Genomic DNA, 23064 nt, shown 5'->3' on the forward strand with positions numbered 1-23064 from the left:
CCCCACCACCCCCCAAACACACACACATACTAATTGTGCATTTTTCATAATGTGTAATTTAAGATCCCTGTACATACTCATGTTTCTTCACATGCACATTGTCTCTGTAAAAGCGTATGCCATGATTTGAACATATATCAGGCTTTCTCAAAGATACTCCTATTTCAAGCTCGATCAGAATATTGATGCTATCACCAGAACTGCATGTTTTGGACTTGTGGAGTATACACAATTGCTTAGGAGCATCTTAATGCCCTAGCATGTACCGACTAAGCATAGGAACATCAGAAGCTGCCATTTACTGAGTCAGACCATTGGTCCATCTAGCTCAGTATTGTCTAAACAGACTGGCAGTGGCTTTTCCAAGGTTACAGGCAGTAGTCTCTCTCAGCCTTACCTTGGAGATGCCAGGGAGGGAACTTGGAACCTTTTGCATGCATGCATTCAGATGCTTTTCATAGAGCGGCCCCATCCCCAATGTGGAATATCTTACAGTGTTCACATGTAGTCTCCAATTCAAAAGGAAACCAGGGCAGACCCTGCTTAACAAAGGGGACAATTAATGCTTGCTACCACAAGATCAGCTCTCCTCCCGGATGTCCTCCAGGCACTTAGGGCTGTTTCACAAGTAATGCTTTTTAGATGTACACCTGAGATTTAAATAAAATTAAACAAACACATACTTGCCTAATAATGTAAACTGTGAATATGACAGATAATTTGCAAATGCAAGTATAGTATGGTGCACTTGTCAGAAAGCTTTGATTAGCTTCAGCTCTTCATCAGCAGCGCATAAAAGCAAACTTGTGTGTGTTGTTGCAGAATGTTTGATACAGCCCTTAGTGTACTCCATGACAGAGCAGTTAGAAGACTTTCTGGAAGTAAATAGTGCAGTGAAATCAGCAGAAATGACAAACCCAGCTTTGTATCTTAACATTTCCTAATATTAAAGGAAATTAATAATGGCTTACATACTGTGAAGCACCGCTCAATCCAAAAGTGGAGCACATGCATTGATTCTGTGCAGTGTCCATGCTGTTTCTGAGCTCTCAGAGGCTCCATGATGATTACAGATTGCGTCGTCACTGTAGCGACACTGTTCAAATTCTTCCCAATGGGAGCAGCTTCGCTTCAATACTGAGACAATTTTTAGTTGCCACGGAGACCCTGCAAGCCTGGAAAAGGGTGGCCGTTGCTTAGAATCTGATGGTACCAGCACAGGGATCCCAAAACTTGGATCAATGGGGCACTGTGTGGCATGTAAGCCACTATGTCATTAAGTAAGACTTTAGCAACCTGGAATTATCTAGTACTATACTATACAATATTCAATATTGGTAGGATTGAATATATGATTCTAAGTACCAGTTAAGCTTATCCATTGATCTCTGGTCTGACTCTGATCTCTCTCTAGCTTTGAAGATAGCAATTATTTTTCTTGTGAGATTAGGACCAGACTATATCACTACCTTTGCAGGGTTTTCAGAAATACAGGTGGCCCTCATTATATATGGGGGTTCCATTCTGCCCCACAACCATGGATAACAAGACCTTGAGTCAATCGGAACTGGGGAGTTAGGTACCTAGAGCTCAAAAAAGGGCTAAAAAGGTGGGGAGGAGGCAGAAATAAGAGAAATAAAGTAGCATACTCTGTTTTCCAGGTCTCCAGTTGTCCAGCAATGCCCCCCCACAATTTCCCATGAAAAATTGTGGGGAAATTATTTATTTTATTTTATTTATCATATCTATATACCGCCTGATATGTAACTCTCTAGGTGGTGTACAAAATTTAAAATATTTAAAAGTCACAGATTAAAATACATGACAATAAAACAATAGAATAAAATGGTTATTAAAACAAGTTTTAAAAATTATTTTTAATTTTGTGTGTGTGTGAAGAAATGGCTCTAAGGTACAAAATGGTGGCTGAAAATGACAACGGAAGTCATTTCCAGATACCCAGGAACTTCAGATTGGTGAATTTAGACTATTTTAAAAACTGCGGATAACAAGGCTGGATATATATAGCCCGACTGTGGACATACAAAATCACAGGCATCGGGACCCTGGTTAATAAGGGCCCCTTCTACATGCTTTGCATACAGACACAATAAAATGCAATATATTTGTTTACATATTTCCATACTTGAAATAATGTAAAATCCACCTGAAAAGTAAAATAAACTCTCTTGTGTATTGGACTGTGTTCCTCATTTTCCTGAATGCTTTAGCTGTTCTTAGATGTAGAAATAGGGATTTATAGATGCAGTATTTTCTCCACATTTCCTATATGGCCTACAGTCTCCTTTGTGGTCTTATTGCTATGGAATACAGAGAGACCATGAGACTGCTGTAGTGCTTTCCATTGGACTCTTGTAAAGTGGCTGTTTTGTTCCTTCCCTTGTCAAACTAGATGGTGGCAATAGATACTGAATTGCTAGTTCAAGAGTCTTCCACGACTGAGAACCAAACTACATCTTAGTTAACCCTATTATAAGTGTTGATATGCTTGTTTTCCCTCAGTGAACAGAAGGGGCGTAACTATAATAGGGCAAGGGGAGACAGTTGTCTGGGGGCCCCCTGCTTGGGGGGGGGGCAGAGGCAAGTCACATGATTGACTCTCCCAGCCATGCACCCGCCCGGGCTTCCTTCAGTTGTATTCATCCTCCAAAACTGACGTGAGTGTTAAGACCTGGAGCTACCAGAACAGCATGTCTTTCTCTAGTACCATTAAATGACTTGTATCGTCCACAATTTATAAAACCTTCAAAAAAATAATTTAGGATGATTTTCTATTGTGGCACACAGGAGATACACACACACACACACACACACACACACACACACACACACTTTACTATGCTTTTTGCTACCACTATTCAGCTTCATTTAAGAGTTCTTTACTTCATGAGCTGAGCTTCAGTGAAGGGGGGCATTTTAAAATCTTGGCTCTGGGCCCACTCCAACCTTGCTGCACCCCTGGTGAACAACATGCATGAGTGGGTCCCTGATCTGGATCAGGAAGGACTGCAGAGTAGGAGAAGGGGGCCTTTGCCTGTGCTGTGGTGCTGATCTGGATCGCCCTTGCTCTGTGGATGTCCCAGAAGTAGTGCTCCCTTTTGGTATTGCTGGGAGCTTTCCTTCCAGTACAAATAGCAGTTACTCCAATCTGGATCATAACTGTTGTGAAGGCAAAGAGTTAAAGAAGCCCCTTCCATCATGCTGTAGTCTGCATACAGATTGCCCTCCATGTGCTATTTACTGATGAGAAAACAAACACATCAGCCCTACTAACATGTAGGCTTAATGTAATATGAAATTTAGCCCTGAGATCTCATGTTGATTTTCTGACACTGAAGTGTCATCAAGTAGTGTGGGGTGTATATATCAGACACCCCAAAAAATCAGGCAAAGAATTAAATCATAGGAACTATCCTATTTCTTTTAGAAAGAAAGAGCATCCCTTCTAACCCACAACAGATACTTGGGTATTTGTTTATGATATAAAGGATACCAGTGATTTATAATTCGGTATAGAAGTCCTTTCCTCCAAAATTAAAAGTTGTGTTAATTTATCCATCAGCACAATATTTCACAGGGTACATAACATTGTTCTATGAAGGGTAATACTTGATCTTTCGAGTGGTATGCATTTTCCATTCCGGCTACTGCTAACCTGTAAGACAAGAAATCTTTGTAATGAATTGCTTCTTCATTTGACTGTAAGACAAATAGTTTTTAACAACGAAGGTGTAATCCCATTGAACTCAATAGGACTTGCTTCTGAGTAGACATGCATTGGATTGTTCTGAACGTATTTAATGAGTTTACCTTTAGACTTTGCAAAGGCAAAAGACTTGGTAGCTCATGTACCAGGTTACATCTCTCTACATCATTTAGCACTTTGAGCATGTAAAACAAAATGGCAAATGCTTTATATTTAGGCTTGTTTCTGTCATGTGATTGTGAAAGTTGCATCTGCATGGTTTCGTTTACCATTACACCATTATCTTCTGTAAATAGTTGTTCTGTGGATAGGTCACATGTGTAGGGAAATACAGATAACTACACGGCTGTTCTTTATTAATGTTCCAAGTGGGGTATAGGACTGGACCACATGAAAGTGGCTCCCACACTGCAGTCATAAACCATGACTCTGGCTGTAGTCTGTGTATCAATCCATATGACTTGCAGAATGGGTCAGAGGCTTCTTGCAGAGTAGTTGCTGTGGACCTGAATATAGTGCAGGCATTGTATGCTATCTTCTTTTGGAGCAAGAACTTCAGAGTTCTTCAGGCACATGTACTGAGAAGAGAGAAAGAAGTTCTTGTTTATGGTCCTTGAGGGCAATAAATTTCAAGTGTGTTCAATATTATGGAATATTGGAACAGACAAAATTCATATGAGAGAGCGAGGCAAGAAGTTTTGAGTGTAATTTAGTATAAACTTAGATTTCATTTTCAAAAGACTTAGCAGATTATTATGGTTTGTAACCAATGAATTGGATATATGTTTAGGTATGTATGTTATTTGGGCTAGATATCTGCTAGAGAATTTCATATATGAATTGTATTTTTAATAATAAAAAGTTATGAATACTAAAAAAATGTCAAGCGCAAGCTATATCTGTGAAACATTTAAACTTTCCCTATGAATTACTTTCTATGAAGGAGGTAGCTAAAAATAATGACAATTATGCACCATTTTGCTACCACAGATTTAAAATTTCTATAGCATTCTTATCCTTGCATTATAAAGAAGCAAACAAAAGCAATGAGGTGAAGAAAAATAGCACAGGAAACTATGAGGTCATTCACACAATCAAAAACTGTAGTTCTACCCGTGTTTGGGAGCTGTGCGTGCTCCCAAATTTTGGCTGTATGGAAGCAAGGTAAGAGGAAAACCTGGGTAGAAGTGATTGTGTGGAAGCAAGGTAGGAGGAAAAGCTAGCCAGGTTTTCCTTCTACCTTGCTTCCACACAACCAAAAATTGGGAGCATGCACAGCTCCCAAACCTGGGTAGAACATCATTTTTTATTATGTGAATGACCTCTGTAATTTGCAGTGCACAGTACCTAAAATACCACTAATACTAATTTGAAATTAAATAGAAGCAGTTATGTAATCAGAATGTTTCTTTTATGTTTCAGAAGTTGAAGCCCATTAACTGAGAGCACTAAAACTGCAGTTCCATTTTAAAAAAATTAAACATTGCTTTGTCATTGCTGCTTTCCCCCCAAATCATGCAAGACTATTACAAAACCATACATGAACATAAGAGAGTGGCAATGAACAGCTGTTAAAGGTATGCACATTTTGATGTGTTTTATTTGGTCAGTCAATGGTTTAGAACAATTTTTAAACAGAAGTTACTTAAGGATTTTTCTGCCAGTCGCACATGAAAAAGTAGTTAGTTACTAACTTGGTTGAACTCTAAGATCGGGCAATGGTGTTAATGCAGGACTTAACAAAACACAGGCTCCAGGGAGCCATGGTGTCTAAAAATTTAACTGTGGCACCTAGACTAGGATCTTCGGATATATAGAGTTCTTCAATAAAATCTTAATTTGTCCAGGCCAGCCCTGTTCTAAGTGGGATAAAGGGGATAAAAAGAAGCCCATTTACTCTCCCCCTCCACAATGTCATCACTAAGTCTGGTAATTTTGTGAAGTTTCCATTGTCTGGCTTCTACATTTTGGGGCTAGCTTGTAGATCCAAAAGAAATTGGTTGAGGCCTGTGCTGATAGCTGTTTCTTTTCAGATATAGGGTACATTCAGACACAACATGGAACCTCGGTTCAGTTTGAGCATTCTAGGTTTGTTTTTTCATCAGAATGTGCCTCTTTAATTCAACCAAGGTTCAATTTGGCCAAACTGACATTTGTAACCAATGTGGGAGGATGGCTCTCTTAAAGCAACAGTTCCCCATGCGTTGTGTGCTGGGGGAAAAAATTGACTGAAGGGGTAAACGTGGGGCATCCAGGTTGTTGGCTGGGCTAGCAATAAGTTCCCTTCACTGTGGGGAGGTGGGCGTGGCATGAGCAATAAGCCAAGGGCTCTGGGGAGGTGGATGGCTGGGCAAGCAATGAGCCTTCTTCACTGCAAGGGTGGTGGTGGTAGCACCTGTTTTTGAAATGCCATGCTCCCTCCACCTCTGCTATGAAAGAGGATCGGCACCTTCTTCTGCCAGGACTAAGCTATCAAACATGGGGGTGGGGTAAGGGACAGGTAGCCTCCCTTTCTGGGCAGTTGTGGCCACATCAATTGGGCAGACTACATGCATTGCAGCACAGACTCCCTCTGTGAAACTATTCAAAAAAATGTTCCGGGCTGCCCTCTTTGCATAGCTGTGCCAGGATAGACTCTGGCCAGCTGAGAACTGTCGAGGGTAGGGGAGAAATGCTGAAGTGGCTTGTGCAGCATTTCTATACTTGTGACAAGCTGGCAACCAAAGGGGAGGGAGTAACAGGGTGAAGCATTGCCAGGCTGGGAACTCTGGGATTGCATCTGGGAGGACTAGGTAAGGGGAGGGGGCTGAAGAAACTACCAGCAGACTAAACAAACAATGTTGTTGATTGTCTGTGAATTAAAATTGTCTATGAAACTTGGTTAAAACCAAAAGTGGCTCTGTGTTGCGTCTGAAAGTGCCTATAGTGCAAAACCAGCCCTCTAGTACTTTGATGAGCTGTCAGTGATTTTGGAATATACTTATAAAAATTGTACTCATTGCTGTTAATTAATGCAGTATTTAGGTTTGGGATTTAGATTTTTTCATTGATGACATGCATATACCCACATTCTTCCATATAATACTAATTTATATGCAACTTATAGTGACAAGTGCTTACTTTAAGCACTCCTGCTGAAAAAGGGGTAGGAGTATTCCTATAGTTCTGTATTTACCGAGTGACTCATGGCTGCACGCATATATATGGCTCTTAATAGTCAGAGGGGGCTCAATAGTTCTTAACAAGGCTAAGAAAATCAAACCAACTCTGAGCTGTACTGTCATAGTTTCACTTGGTATAATCTACAACAATGAGTTAGCATTGGGCTACATAACAACTTCACTTTGCAGGGCAGGAATGGTGGCTGGTGATTATACTTGAGTGTAATTGCAATTTTCAGCATAATTTGGTGCTTAACTGTATGCCTAACAATTAAGTCATGCATAAGGGTTTGCAAAGTGATACATAGAAACAATCCCAATTTTATTTAATAGAAGTCTTGCCCCAGTTTTCTCTTTAATTGAAGCCAGAGAGTATATTTTTCCCATTAGTTTTGAAGTTTTATGGATCAAAGGGGTTTGCAGGAAAATGTACTACATTCCAATTAGTCTACTTCTAGTATGATCCTAAATGTGTTTACTTGGAAGTAAACCTCACTAATTTCAATTGAACTCACTCCTCAGTGAGTGTGCTCAGGATTAAGGTAAAGTGTGCCATCAAGTCGATTTCGACTCCTGGCGCCCACAGAACCCTGTGGTTTTCTTTGGTAGAATACAGGAGGGGTTTATCATTGCTGCCTCCTGCGCAGTATGAGATGATGCCTTTCAGCATCTTCTTATATTGCTGCTGCCCAATATAGTACCAGTGGGGATTTGAACTGGCAACCTCCTCCTTGTTAGTCAAGCATTTCCCCACTGTGCCACTTAAGGTGACTGTGCTCAAGATTACAACCTAATTATTACATATTGTGGAAGGCCAAAATGTGTTTTGCATTATGTATAAACAGTAATTTGACAAAAACAAAGTAGAGTCATGTGGCACAAGCATTTGTGATTAAGACCCACTTAAGAATTTAACTATGAGTTTTGGCCTTGGTTGTCACTGAGGAGATAAGGCTGTGTCTGGGCTGTGCCCTTTCAGGCTGCAGGTTAGGGATTACATGACTAAATGGTTTTTTATATCAAAAGTAAAAAATATATCTCTCAAGAAAGCTATCCTGTCAGGGAGAAGTCCTGCCTTAAAAAGTGTGTGTGCGCGTGCGCGCGAGAGAGCGAGAGCTCACTATTACTATATACAGTCATCTCTCACCAACTGTGCTAGGGTTCCGTTCCAGGAAAATCTTGCGGTTGGCGAATTTGCAGTGGGAAAACAATAGAAATACATTGGAAATGGGGTTAGGGGAATGGCGTTTGGGAAAATACTGAAAAATACAGTTAAAAATAGAAAAACCACCCCCTGACCCCCGGAAATCACCCCTGACCCCCAGAAATTGCAAAAACAAACAAACAAAACCCCCAAACTGCCCCCAAGTCTCACCAAACCATGGATACTCAAGTTGTGGTTGGCGAGACCTGGCACAATTTCCTAGTCGCAGATAGTTAAAACCACAATTGGGGAAACCCATGGTTGGCGAGGCATGAGTGTATACAGTACATGGCTGTATGTTTATAATTAGAAATATTGGGTTTGCACATTTGAGCTGTAGCACTTACATTTATATACCGCTCTATAGCTGGAAGCTCTCTAAGCGGTTTACAATGATTTAGCATATTGCCCCCAACATTCTGGGTACTCATTTTACCGACCTCGGAAGGATGGAAGGCTGAGTCAACCTTGAGCCCCTGGTCAGGATCGAACTTGTAACCTTCTGGTTACAGGGCGGCAGTTTTACCACTGCGCCACCAGGGGCTGTAGAGGTCATTAAATGAACTCATTTGTTTATTTCAACTTATAGTTAGGCTATTTTATCATAGACTCGATAAAAATATAAATATATCAATATTGCAGAGTTTATGTCCATCTTTCATTTTGTATAAAATAGTGGCTTATGTGCGGCACAGTGTAACATGGAGCTTTCCCAGACAGCTGTCTTTACTGCGGGTTTTCTGCAAGGCTTTACTGCAAATTCAAAGTTGCCCCAAAAAACTGATGGGAAAAGTGGATTTTTTTTTACCCTGCATATAAATTGGGCACAATGAAAAAACCCGAATGGTGTGTGAAGTGCTCTCTGATAGCTCTCAGGGACTTCAGGGTAAATTTGGCCAATATGTGAGCGCACACCCTACATTCTGGAGGAGATGCGGACTAAAAGCTGGGTGTGAAAAATGTCCTGGGCACTGCAGAACTGCTGCTGATGCTGTTATCAAGGGAGCTGTACCAGAACTACTGATCTCTTGTGATTTCACATTGCATGGATTGATTTTAATGGACTCTCCTTCCAAATAATTATGCATAGCATAATTTCCATTGGAAGTAGAGCGTGATTGTGCAAGAGGTTGGGTACTGCCCTCTTGTGCAGCACTGTTGCCGTATGTGTGAGAGCCTTACAGCAGCACAGGTGGTTTTTGCATTGCTCACAGTAGAACTGCATAACATGTAAGCACTGATGTTAAATATTTCTGGATTTTTAATTTTATAAATATATGTACAATATAATATCTAGCATTCCAGCCAGAATGCAGATGTATATTTAAACATTATATATTTGATAAAATATGAAACTATTTCAGCAAAATATGTTTTAAAAAACTACTAATGGCTGAATTATAAACATATTTGTACACGCCTAGAACATTTGCTTGTGGCAACTATAGAATGTTTGCACAACTGTTTCAAAGTTTGTTCTAAAATCTCTTGAGTTAACCTGATATTGGTTTGTAGGTCATTGCCTTATCCGCTAAACAAATTAAGAATCATTGTTTAGCTCACAGGATGTAGCATAGTTTGAGATAATGAATAGCTGTAATGTAAAATCAATATTTAATTATGGATATCTTATATATTCAGTGCCTTGTCTTGCTAGCCTTAGAGCAGGAATCTTATTCACTGCTAATGCAAATGAGGATATGTATGAACAGTTTTCTTGACTAAACTCTGAACAAGACTTGTTTGGATAAAATTTGATCCCATGGAAAATGGCTGTGGTACTTTTATGCAATTTATAACATGCTCTTGCACTCTGGTCCGAACAAATTTACTTGGTAATAAGTTCCATTGATTTCAATAGACTCTCCTTCCAAATAATTAATCATAGGATTGCAGTTGCAATGTATTATGAAGTAGTAGACTACAGCCAGAGCAGGGGTGTAACCATAATAGGGCAAGGAAAGACAGTTGTCTGGGGGCCCACTGCCTTGGGGGGCCCCTAGAGGCAAGTCACATGACTGACTCCACCAGCTGCGCACCTGCCCGGGCTTCCTGCAGTTGTATTCATCCTCCGAAATTGATTTGAATGTTAAGACCTGGAGCTACCAGAACAGCGTGTCTTTCTCTAGTACCATTAAATGACTTGCATTGTCCACAATTTACAAAATCTTTTAAAAAATAATTTAGGATGATGTTCTATTATGGCACATAGGAGATATATATATATATATATATATATATATATATATATATATATATATATATATATATATATATATATATAACTTCAGTGAGGGGGGGCATTTTAAAATCTTGTCTCTGGGCCCACTCCAGCCTTGCTACGCACCTGAGCCAGAGATTGAGTGGCTCTTTCACATTAGTATATGAGCTTCAGCATATTTGTCCCTCAGCTCACTAACTTTCTGTACTCTTTTTCTCAGACTTCTCCCTGTGACCTATAGATTCCCTATCCCTATTTACCAGGGAGAATCCCTATTTTCTGGAATTTGTGCTTTGTAAATCACTGAATCTATTTTGTCCCTATTTCTGCTTCTCATGGATGCTTTCAATTTATTTTTCACGTGAATTGTCATTCTTCAGGATTGACTTCCTCCCTAGCGTCTCTAGAAATCTCCAAGTAGATGGGTGGGTGCATTGTTCCTCTAGTGTACCTGCATGCAAGTGGAAGCACAACACTGTGACACTATGCAGTGCACAGCATATAGCAAGTGGAACCCAGCAATGTATAATAATTGATGGGAGGTTTGGGCAGTAATCGATAGCATGAATATTGGTTGTTACAAGTGTATCCCTGTTTTCATCTGCAAAATTTTGAAGGTATGGGCTTAACTCATCTACTTCAGTCATTTGGAATAAGGTGATCTGTAGCATCGCTACCTGCCTTCCATTTGTGGCATGCTTGTAAGTCAGAATCGTACGCCATGCCTCCCATTTTGCTTGGCCATTCCCCTACACATTGTATACCGTGGGCCCTTTCTCATGATTGGGAGAAAGGGCTCAAAAGGGGCAAGGGGAGGAAGCCTCGAAATACTTACCTCCCCCACAGACTATCTCCGTGCTGTTGCTGGGTGGTGGGTCACCTGCCCAGACAACTGCTGGCTGCTCCTGGCAGCATGGAGGTTTGGGGGGTGGGGGCCCCCCTGAACTCCCATAATGCACTACGTGAATGCGTGGTGCATGGGGGGGCCTCCCAATGCAGGCTGGGAGGTTACTTGTGTGTAGATGCCACACAGAACTGCATGGCACCCACACAAGATCAGTTAGCCAGGGGTGAGAGTGCACTTGCACCCTTAACCCTGGCTAGCAGCTGTGACTCTATACAGGGTGGTGGTTGCCAGATTGGCTTTTTAAAAGCCAAATTTTGGGTTACGGCCCATTTGACCCACGAATATACCCCTCAGGTTCTGGCAACCGACTGCGGGGAGCCGCCCGGCTCCTGGTGGTTCACACACACAACAAAGACCAGGCTTGGCTGCTGAAGCCCAGTCTTTGCTGCACGTGTGAACAGCCTCCATGTTTCCAGGTTTTGTGCCCCCATACACATTCACAGGCATGCCCCTGTTTTCTTGGAGGAAATGTTGGCGGGAATGGTGACCTTCTCCTCAACAGTGTCTCTTCTAACTTTCCTATCCTAAGCACTCTCCCTGTTGCTTCTCTTGGCCATCTGCCTTCTCAGGCCCCTACTCCCTCTTTTCCGAGGTTGATTTGTGATTTTATTTGTTCTGAGATGTTCCAGATCAGGAGGGGTCAACTTGGATTAATAGTACTTATTATCTGTGAAGCAACACATTATTGTATGGGATTCTTGTCAAGCATGAACATCTTGGCCGAGCAACCTCATATTAAATTTTTATTCTGGCGACAGATGAGAGCTATCACATTCGTAGTTTCTATAGCAATAAAGAGCTATTCTCGATTAGAAAATCTCCATGAAGGAAAATTATGGAAATTCTCATCAATGCTTTTTGCAGAGCTTTTATTAACATTGTAATAATCTCCAGGCAGATTGCATGATGGAGTTGCAGAATATCAAGAACTCTCTGGTTGGGTTCACTTGTAGTTGTTTAAAAATGTGGATTAGCAAAGAGGCTCCATCCTTAGATTCTTGGTGCCTTGAATTTTGGAGCTCCAAATCCTATATAACTCTGTAGTGGCACCCATTTATTTGCCCAATTACCCTGTTCATTCAAGGATATGTCTGACATCAAGTGCCAAGAAAAAAAGTATTAGAAATACATTACTAGAAAATAAGTACCAGTCAGATTCATGAATGCTAAATTGTGCTATAATATTAATCCATCAATGGAGTATTCTCTTAATTTCAAAGGTCAATGGTATCATGACCACTACAAATATTTTACAGCAGAAAACCCTCTATGTTTCTTTGAAATGTAAAACATATTAATCAATATACTTGATTGGACTGTAGTCCTAGCTTTTTGTTTTTCTGGAGCAACCTCAAAAAAACTCTACTGTTAAGTGTTTTGATGACTACAATTTTGGAATTTGCTTAAGGGATATCATTCAAAGAGATGTTTGTTTGAAACAGCATCTGGGTACTAGTAAGGGCAGGGCAAGAAGCGGTTCCCTTAGGGCAGGTAAGCAGGTCCTTACCTGCTCCGCAATGTCAGCGCACACGACCAGCATGCATGTGTGCTGGCCATGTGCTTGCCAACATCATGTGCAGCCTGCAGGGAACAACACCACAGCTTCATGTGGCCTTTGCTAGAAGCGAGTTCTGCACCCAGAATCAGGGAGGGGGGGCAACGGAGCACGTAAAGGACCTGCTTACCTGATCCTTAAGGGAACTGCTCCCCATCCCAAAGAAGGCACCGAACTGACTCATGCACATCCCTATCAGCACCAGTGTTTGCTATGATGTGAGAGGGAAACAAAACAGTTGCAATATAGGAAATGTTTGTTACTTTAACTTCATTAAATATTATGTACAGGAGGACCACAATGTTCGTGGAGGTTCTGTTCCACGCAACAACCACAGAAATGGAAACCATGAATATTGAGTCATTAGGGCAATGGGGAAGATTGAATTTTGGGGTGGGGGGAAGCTGTTCACCTTCTTAGCTGTTCCCCCTGAATTGTGCTTTGCTCCTGAATGCCTCCAAATTGGCCCAAAATTGCCTGGCTTTTTTCATTCTTTTAAAAAAGGAGCCATTTTGCAGCTCCAAAACACAAAATGGCAGTCAGAAATGACTTCTATCATAATTTCTGGCCACCCCTAACTTGCAGATACATGAGGTCAACACATCCCCCCACCCGCTTTTTCTGTGTATGGCAAAGTTGGGTGTCTATTACCCAACTGCAGCTACGCAAATCTGCAGATGTAGAGTCCGCGGATATCGAGGTCCTCCTGCATTATTGTTTTTATTTTAAAATTTATATAATGCCTTCATAAAATGAATTTCCATCTGGCATCTAGTTTGCTGTCTGAGGGCCTTGTGAAGTTGTCTACACTGGTTAATTGTTTAACAAAATGACAAAAAAGTGTCAGGCAGCTTTTTACATTATCAGGAGATTCAACAAAACTTTTTTGTGTTAAAGTAAATTAGGGATAGGTAAAAGTAAGGTCTATATACTTACTCTCATCCAACTGTTCTACTTAATTTGGAACAGTCACAATTTCCTGGCAAAAAGCACACCTTCCAATTTCCTTCTGATTTCAGAAGGAAATTGTAAATTGAACCTCTCCTGGCAAAAAGCACACCTTCAAATTTCTTTCTGATTTCAAAGAAATGACTACATTTCCTTCTTCATGCACATATGAGCTTGGCAGAAGCAGAAGCCCAGGGAACAAATTATTTTCCATGCATGTATATAAATTACGGTTGTGCACAAATCAATTTTTTGATCGATTTGTGCCCAAAACAAATCACCCCTGATTTTTGTCTGTGTCTAAATTTACCCCCACAAATCACCCTAGATTCAATTTGTATTGCTTTGCTTTGATTTGGATTTGGATCAATTTGGACCACTTATCAACGTCCTAGGGGCACCAAATTTGGGTGGTAAGTAGGTCCCCATGGGTGCCACCTACCACCCAAATTTCAAGGCAATGGGACACTTGGTTGATTTTTAATGAATTATTTTAGATTTTACTGGTTTTGAACATTTCCACCATAGGAAATAATGGGGATTTGATGTCGCCATATCCTAACCCTAACATGGATCTCCAGCTTTCATTTTAAAAAAACAAACAAACCCTAAACTCTAGCCCTTATAGAAATGGGTTATGGAGCCAAATGTGCAGTCATTATTTTTCAAGTGTTCAGATTATTTGGTGTATAATAACTTTTCCTCATAATGAATCCCTATTAGGATTCATTGCACACCTTCATTTATTCTGTTCATTTTGACTGTCACTGGACAGTGCCAACTGTCAACTGCCATGGACCAACTACACCCTCCCCACCCCCCACCTGCAAGGCAGAGGGGTACTCATTTTAATTTTTAGCAATATTGAAATGTTTAGATTCTTTGGTGTCTAATAACTTTTCCTCATAATGAATCCCTGTGAAGATTCATTATACGCCTTCATTTCTTCTGTTTTATTTATTTATTTATTTATTTATTCATTACATTTATAAACGGTCCCATCCTGAGGCTCTGGGCGGACTTTCACTGGACAGTGCCAACTGTCAACTGCCATGTGTCAACTACCCCCCACCCCCACCCCCCACACACACGCACTGGGGAACTCAATTTATATTTTAGGAATTTTTGAGGTATTTAGACTCCTTGGTGTGTAATGAATCCTCATAGGGATTCATTATGAGGAAAGGTTATTAGACACCAAAGAGCAGTGTAGTTGGCACATGGCAGTTGACAGTTGGCTGCCTTCTTTCATGGGAGGAGAGCTGGTCTTGTGGTAGCAATAGTGACTTGTCTCCTTAGCTAAGCAGGGTCCACCCTGGTTACAAATGAATGGGAGACTGGAAGTGTGAGCACTGTAAGATATTCCCCTCAGGGGATGGAGCCACTCTGGGAAGAGCCTCAGAAGGTTCCAAGTTCCCTCCCTGGCATCTCCAAGGTAGGGCTGAAAGAAATTCCTGCCTGCAACCTTGGAGAAGCCTCTGCCAATCTATGAAGGTAATACTGAGCTAGATAGACCAATGGTCTGACACAGTATATGGCAATTTCCTGTGTTCTGTTGTCCAAATGACAGTCAAAATGAATAGAAGAAATGAAGGTGTGTAATGAATCCTCATAGGGATTCATTGAGGGAAAGTTGTTATACACCGAAGAATCCAAACACTTGAAAAATAGTGACCACACATTTTGCTCCATAACTCCACTTCTACAAGGGCTAGAGCTTAGCTTTTTTTAAAAATGAAAACTGGGAATCTGGGGGAATTAATAGGAGGGATCCGAATCTCGAATTGATGTGAATTGAATCAGGCGCGATTCAATTTGGATCCGAATCTAGCCAATGGACCACAGGGGTGATTTATTTGTCTCCAAATCACCCGAATCACCTAGATTCGTGTACAAATCTATTTGTACCCAAATCAATTTGCACATCCCTAAAAGAAACCTCTGCATTCTTTATACTTTCTACTTAATGGTGAAGAAAAAATAAACAGTACTTGTTACTCACCCAACAAGTTCTCACTGAGGCAAACAAAAATCTTGCATGAAATGTATTCTTTAAATTGCTAATATTATTTCTCCCTTTGAACTTGCCTCCTAAATTTTCTAAAAGTGCATAATCAGATTAGATGCTCTCCTGATCAGCTAGTTCTCTACCGGAAGACTGATTGAAAAGCAAGTAAGAGCTATAACAGAAGCTTTGCAGGGTCGGGGAGGGGGAGATAGAGGGCAGGGGAGCAAGTGCTTGATTCAGCCCTCTACCACTCCCTTATTTTATTGATAATAAACTACATCAGTTAATATCATGATGAATGTTGAAAAAGTGCCTTCTTCCACCATTCTGATTGAGTGTGTGCATGTGCTTGTACGATTGGTACAGGTTCTGTTCAGTACTGCTCCCTCTGGCATGGAGAGAAAGAAGAGGAGGAACAAGAACTGATTTTCCCAGCTCTGAAACAAGTTATGATGTGTGAAAGATCCAGATGCATATTTGAGGCAGCATTTGCCCATACACTTGTTTATACAATTAAAATTAGAAGGTACTGCACTGAACAGCAATTTTCCTAAGATCAAAATCCTGCTACAGAAAGTGTGGACAAGAAATTCCAGGCACTTCCATGAACACTTTGCAGTAAATATCTGGGGTTTCTTTCTGACCCTATTTATGTAATCAGTTATCCTGGTGTGAACGGAAGTAAGTCAAAAATTTCTAATCTTGCCAAAGAAGGCTTGTTTTATCCTAGAAAAAAGTACATTATATAAGAATGTCTGCAAAAGAGGCGGGGGGCGGGGGAACCTTTTAGTGGAACCTTCATGTTGTTTGAGGATGGATTGCTGGAGCGAAACAGAAAACTACCAATGGTGAATATAGAGTCTCGGTACACGAGTCTCAATATGCATATTATACGTGGTCTTGATAGCCTTTCTCCTAGGTTTTAGATATCCCCCCCCCTCGAGTTTTCTTTTGTATCCAAGGCCTTTCATATCCTTTATAATCTTTGTTTGCTTGTCGTCCCTTAGGATATGCCCAAATCTTTTTTAAATGTGTGAATGTGTCAGTGTTCAGAACTGTAGACACTACAGATGAGGCCTAGCCACTCTGGCTATAAACCAACTAGTAAAGGAGGATTCACATTTTCAATATTTTTTTAAAAGACCCTGTACCATATTTGCCATGGTTGTAGTTTTTATATTGGTTAAAAGCTGAATAAACACACTTGGGTTTGTTTGTTTTTTACATTTTTTCATAAGTCATTCATGGAAATGCCCGTCCCTGTCACTGCACCAGTGTGATGAGGTGGGGTGTGGGATTGTGCCCCCATCACATAAGGCAGGCATGGGTGCCATCTTGCCGCCTCCTCCATGTGACAGGGGTCAACCAATGAGGGACGGAGACGGGCTGATTGGGTCCTGGCAGCCTCCATTCCAGGCCGTTGCTCTGCAGCTTGGCACTCTCCCACCTGCCGTATGCTCAGTGAGGGATAGCCGGTCACCTGCAGGGGCCAAATCAGAAATTTTTTTGGTTGTACCAGATTGGCACTGAGTGCGGCCTTTTTTCGCCTACTTCTTACTGAGTCCTTGGGGTTTGGGTAACCATAGGTAACCGGTCACTTGGCAGGAGAATGTGGGTGTCGGGTAGGTAGATTGATTAACGGTGTTCAGCTGGAGGGCCATTTGGGGTGAGGGGGGCCAAGGAACAGCCCTTCAGGGTTTTTGTGGCCTGGAGGGTTGGGAGTGGCCCCTGCTCCGGGGGGTGGTGGTGTTGGCTCAACTTACCAGCTCAGAGCTTTGGTGGCTTGAGTTGGGGGGGTGGGCTGGGTTTCCCCCCCTCAGTGGGGGAAAGCCTCATGGTGAGAAGTCATGACCTGGCGCCTGACCAAATCAGTACCCAGCCCTTCGACCTGGTGTGGGGATGGCCCTCCCTAGGAGGCGGTCCCATACGGAAGGAGTACCTGCACTCTGGTTAGTTAGGTACCTCGTTGCAAGTCTTATTCTGCTGTACATTAATCAAGTGGCCCTATTTTACTCCAACTAAGCATGTCCTGTCTTTATTGGGGCTGGGTGTGCAAAGCTGTGGAACTCCACTTGGCACGTGTATTTTTCTGATACAGTTGTCAGACATCCTATATTACAATCTCATCTGCCCTCACCCCAGAAGTTTTTCATGGCTGTCTTTTATTTTGCATCTCCTTCGGAATGGAGGTGTGTGTTCACATATCGGCCAAATTTACCCCAAAGTCCCTGTGAGCTATCAGGGAGCACTTCACACACAATTCAGGTTTTTCATCATGTGTTAGGAGTAAAAAAAAATCCACTTTTTGCATCTGTATTTTGGGGGCAACTACGAACTCGTGGTAAAACTTCTCAGAAAACCCATGGTAAAGCCAGCTGTCTGGGGGGAAAGGCCATGAAAATGTGTTCATGATAGCATGTGTGGCACATATCTAAATAACAAGATCTGATCTGTTGTGCTGAATATAGCAGTATTCAAAAGCAAATGACTCAGAAGGCATGCTCTACTTAATTGCAGGACAACAAAAGAAAGCTCTATGAAACAGCAGTTAGAAGCAACATGCTTTTGGTGCCAAGGGGCGGGGGAAAATATTATTTCAGTCACTGCCTCTGGAGCCACGTTTTCCACTGTCCCCGTGTAAACAAACTTCATCTTATATGATTTTCAGTAAGATGCGCTGATACAACATGGTTGTGAAATAGCACATTTTAAATATGTGAAATTAATTCAGTTTTCAATTAATTATGTTACTCAGAATTTATAAAATGTTAAAAAAACTTTGTAATTCAACACACAAAAAGCAGGAATTCCATTCTTCACTAGATATACTCTGTTAACAAGGAAAGCAACTGAAGCATTTTTGGCTAATTATATACCTGCAGCAACACACATAGCTCAGTGAGCACGGCTGGAACTTAATGCAATAGAAGTAAGATATGGCACAGGAGATCTAAACTGAAGAATCATCATTCTGAGGGAGTGAGTCTCAGCGGGAATCTTTTCTTTCTAATAGAAGAGAAGAAAATTCAGCATGGCTTTTAACATACTAGCTATGTAACTGAGAATCAGTGAAGCCCAATTTTAAAAAAATGTTTATATTGCCCACCTTCTCTTTCCAGCTTCACCTTTGCAGAAGGTATAGTCATGGAGTAGAAGGATCATAAGGAAGACAAACACAAGATGTATTATCTCGTGTGTCAGTGTTGTTCAGTGGCTAGAATGCTGCGTTTCATTTCGGCTGGATTGGTTTTAAATCAAGGCGATTTACATTGCCGGGGGGCTAAAGGCCAATTTTAAAATATTGGGTTTTTCCCAAAAAAATCTACTTTATATTATTTAAGTACTTAAATAAAAGGGCATTCTATTTGATTGCTTTAACCATAAATATTTTTAATTAATGTTTTCTTCAGGGAACTATGGCTTCCCCCCCCCCGTTTACATCTGTCATGTGTTGCCTCTTTCTTTCCTTTTTCCTTTTTCCTTTTCCACTTCCTCCCCCTCCCCCTCCCCCTCCCCCTCTCCTCTCCTCTCCTTTCCTTTCCTTTCCTTTTCTTTTCTTTTCTTTTCTTTTCTTTTCTTTTCTTTTCTTTTCTTTTCTTTTACCATGAAGGGAATTCCCACAGTAAATAGAGTCTCATATATGACCTGCATCCTTGGCAGGTTTTTTCAGACAGATGCTGCCTGGAATTAGCACTAGAAGGTGTGTCTTCTTTTCAGTGTTTCTTTTCTGAATTAGTCTGCCTCTTCTCCTTTTTCATATACCTGCCTTGCCTCACTCAGCCTCAGCTGACAAAAAATAGTTGCTGGGCAGATATGACAGGTAAGTGCCCATGTTCTCTAACTAATAGGTAGAGTCATACAGATTTATAACTGGAGTGTTGACTTAAATCAGTTGCTAAGATCAGGTAATTACTATGCATAAAACAGGAGTAAAGTTATGAATCCAACTGGGACTGGTTCAGGTGGCCTGGTGGAAAAGATGAGGAATGCCAAGGTGAGATGGTTGCCCAATACCTCCACACCATGGGCTTGAACACCAATGAATGGGCAAGGCGAGGAGACGCCAGTCTTGTTGGGCCATTTGTTCCTTCGATCTCACCATATCAGGATGGCTGGGTGAGAACTGGCCGAAATCCTCATAAGATGCAGAGGCAGAGGCAGATAGATCAGAAGGGTAACTGGAAGACATGCTGTGGGGTAAGGAGTTTTTATCTGGCTTCTACACTACACTCCTTCTAGTGGGGAAAGGGGTCTAGCTGAGGCCTTTCTGTGCGCTTTGCAGCCTGTTTGCTATCTGGGGCTGAACTCACTCTGTCTTGATATCCTGCACCTGGGCCAAGCTGCTTCATTGGTGGAGGTGAGGGCCTCACTGGTTGGGCTTCTTTTCTTCTGGCCGTTGTATGTAGTCTGAAAACTACAGTTGGTCCAGAATGAGGCAGCCAGATTGTTCTCTGGGACAACATGAAGAGACCACATAACACTGGTTCTAAAAGAACTGCACTGGCTGCTGCTGTGTTTCTGGGTGAATTACAAAGTGCTGGTTATTACCTATAAAGCCCTTAATGGTTTAGGTCCAGGCTATTTGAGAGCATGCCTCCTTTGTCATAATCCCGGCTGCCTGTTACGATATTCTGGAGATGTCTGGTTACAGTTGCCACCAGTTTGTTTGGTTACCCAGGACCGGGCTTTCTCATTGGCTGCCCCAGGGCTTTGGCATATGCTTCCTGTTGTAATAAGAGCATCTTCTTCTCTGATTGTTTTCAGGAAGACCCTCAAGGCTCTACTTTTCTTGCAAGTTTTAAATTAGAATTCATTTTAGTAATTTTAATTGTTTTAATAACTGTTTTATACTATTGTTTTTATTGTGCCTCATGTATTTTAATCTGTGTTGACTTTTAAATATTATTTTAGATTTTGTACACTGCCTAGAGATGTATATAATATATCAGGTGGTATAGAAATATGACAAATAAATAAATAAGATGCTGAGCAGTACAGGTCTGGGTGGCAGATTCTGTTTGCAATCTCCAGTGAGACATTGCTTGCAGACTAATGTGTATGGGAAAGGCCAGCCAATCCTATGGATAGGATTGCAGTGCCTTCCTGTGTCTCCAGTGCTACCTTGTGGCTGGAAACTGGCATGATAAAAGTGGAGGCTAAGGTTTGGATGACAGTTCTCAACCACTGGCTCAAACTAGCCTTTTGCCCACAGGGGTTGGCCCCGTTAACCCTGCGAGACAACTTTCAGTCCTCATGGAAGTGGGCAGTTTTCAACAAAGTGGCGCAGCTGGGCTTCTCTCCGCCTTTTTTGCTGGCAATGGGCTGGGACAAGGCGAAAACAGCCATCAAACAGAGGATTCTGGACATGGAATGCCAGGCAGATTTAAGTAAGGTGCCAGGTTTTCTGGCCCCAGATAGTCATAGGTTTACCGTCCCCCCCCCCCCGGAGTATTTGGCACAATTGGAAATACCAAGTCACAGAAGGGTGTTCACCCTTGCCCAGTGGCATGCCCTTCCCTCTGCCGTTGTGGAAGGCAAATACAAGAAGATCCCATTTAACGAAAGGCTTTGTCCTTGTGACTCTAGGCAGGTAGAAACCATAGAGCATGTGCTCCTTTCATGTTCCTTTTACAAAGACTTTCGGGACAAGCTCATATCTCCCCTGCTTCTTAAATACCCTGGTTGCTCTAGACAAGCCTATACCAAGTTGATGCTTTCAGATGACAATCAGTCCTTCACTTTAACAATGTTGCCAGGTTCTGTGGGGAAGTGTGCAAGATCTGCCGGGACCTGATTGCAGCTGATACCCCTGGCAGCAGTTTTGGATTCTATTAGATTGTATAATGTTAATTTGCTCCGCCACTCTATAGTTTTTATATATTCTTTCTCTATTATATATACGTTTTATATATTTCCTATATGCTTTTTAAACATTTTATGCTTTTATATACTCATGTAGTTTTTAGGATTAGCCTGAAGTATTTTACATTGTGTATTGTCTTATAGTTTTGGAGTTGTATTTTATTATTTTTATAATTGCATTATTATTATTATTATTATTATTATTGGAACTGCATTTAGGTTTTAGAGATATATTTTATCAATTTTAGCTAGCTGCCTTATTTTAATTAGATGTTTCAAGCTTTCTTTTAGTATAGCCTTATTTTAAATAATTTTGATTACACTCTATAGTATATTTTAAATATTTTGTATTAGATCTTACTTCACCTAGTCTTAACTGTATATTATCACTCTCAGTCTTAGAAATACATAATCTATTGCCCTATTCATTTTACTGTATTAATGTATTATAACCTGTGCTGGTCTCAGACCATAATAAAGATTGATTGATTGGACAGGATTGCAGACATTTGCAGTAACACCCTAAAGGAGCTCTGAAGGTCATGAGGGAACTATTGAAGGTAGAGGGTGAGGATGGAATGAAGTTAAGCACCACTCTCCCTACCTGTTCAATAAAGACATACTGAAGCTTACTTTGGTGTTGGGCAATTCTACTACTCTTTCGGGCCTTTGATGTGGAGCAACCCCCTTGCAGGGAGGTGACGGGGGAAATTCCAATTAAAATGGATCTAGGTGGGCTAGTGGATTACATATGTAGTGGCTTTCCAGTTCCTGGGATTCACTATTATGTCCAGGAACTACTACGTTGTATGATGTCTGATAAAGATGTGTTTCTCTGCTATTTTTTCTTTAAAAAGAAACACAGCCTTCAATATGAGGGCCACAAGTTCAGTTTTCAGTGATTTTATATTTATATTAAATTCAATGTGCTGTAAACCAAGTTATGTAGATAGAAATTCATAGCTGATACAAACATTTTAAAAATCTTATTTGATTTTTTAAAAAAAAAAGGTTTTAAAAAATTATTGATTTTCATCCACTGTAGATTCAGTGTGAGAAACCCAGACTTAAATCTATTCATCCATGAACCTTATGTGGGTAAATAATTTTTTCTAAGGCTGTCATAAAGCTAAAAGAGTTATCTGAGCTTCTTGGAGGAACAGGGGAATGAGATGCCTATAAAATAAACGTCTGGAAATAGGCCCTCAGCATGTGGCAACAGGGGCATCCCAGTGCGCTTTACAACTTGCTGCCAGGTAAAGCAGTCATTTGATTGCTTGCTTCAACACATAATGGGACATTTTTCCCCACTGACTTTATCTGATGCTTAACTGAAATCTAGCCCATGACAAAGCAAAATGATTACTTTTCCAAATAGCTAGCAGTAATCTGCAACGAAACAGTAATTTTTGGTCATGTGACATGCTCCCAAGTGATAAATTGAGTTTTCTGATTCCCAAAGGGAACATGT

At 41.0% G+C, this 23064-nt stretch overlaps 1 protein-coding gene across 5 annotated transcripts in view; it reads left to right on the forward strand.

Annotated features, from left to right (window-relative positions):
* The window catches only part of MYRIP (myosin VIIA and Rab interacting protein), a 314404-nt gene that overhangs the window by 35597 nt on the left and 255743 nt on the right, over nt 1-23064 (forward strand). The gene's annotated exons all lie outside the window — the stretch shown is intronic.

Source organism: Hemicordylus capensis, chromosome 6 (assembly GCF_027244095.1).
Source record: "Hemicordylus capensis ecotype Gifberg chromosome 6, rHemCap1.1.pri, whole genome shotgun sequence".
In the NCBI taxonomy this organism is placed as follows: domain Eukaryota; kingdom Metazoa; phylum Chordata; class Lepidosauria; order Squamata; family Cordylidae; genus Hemicordylus; species Hemicordylus capensis.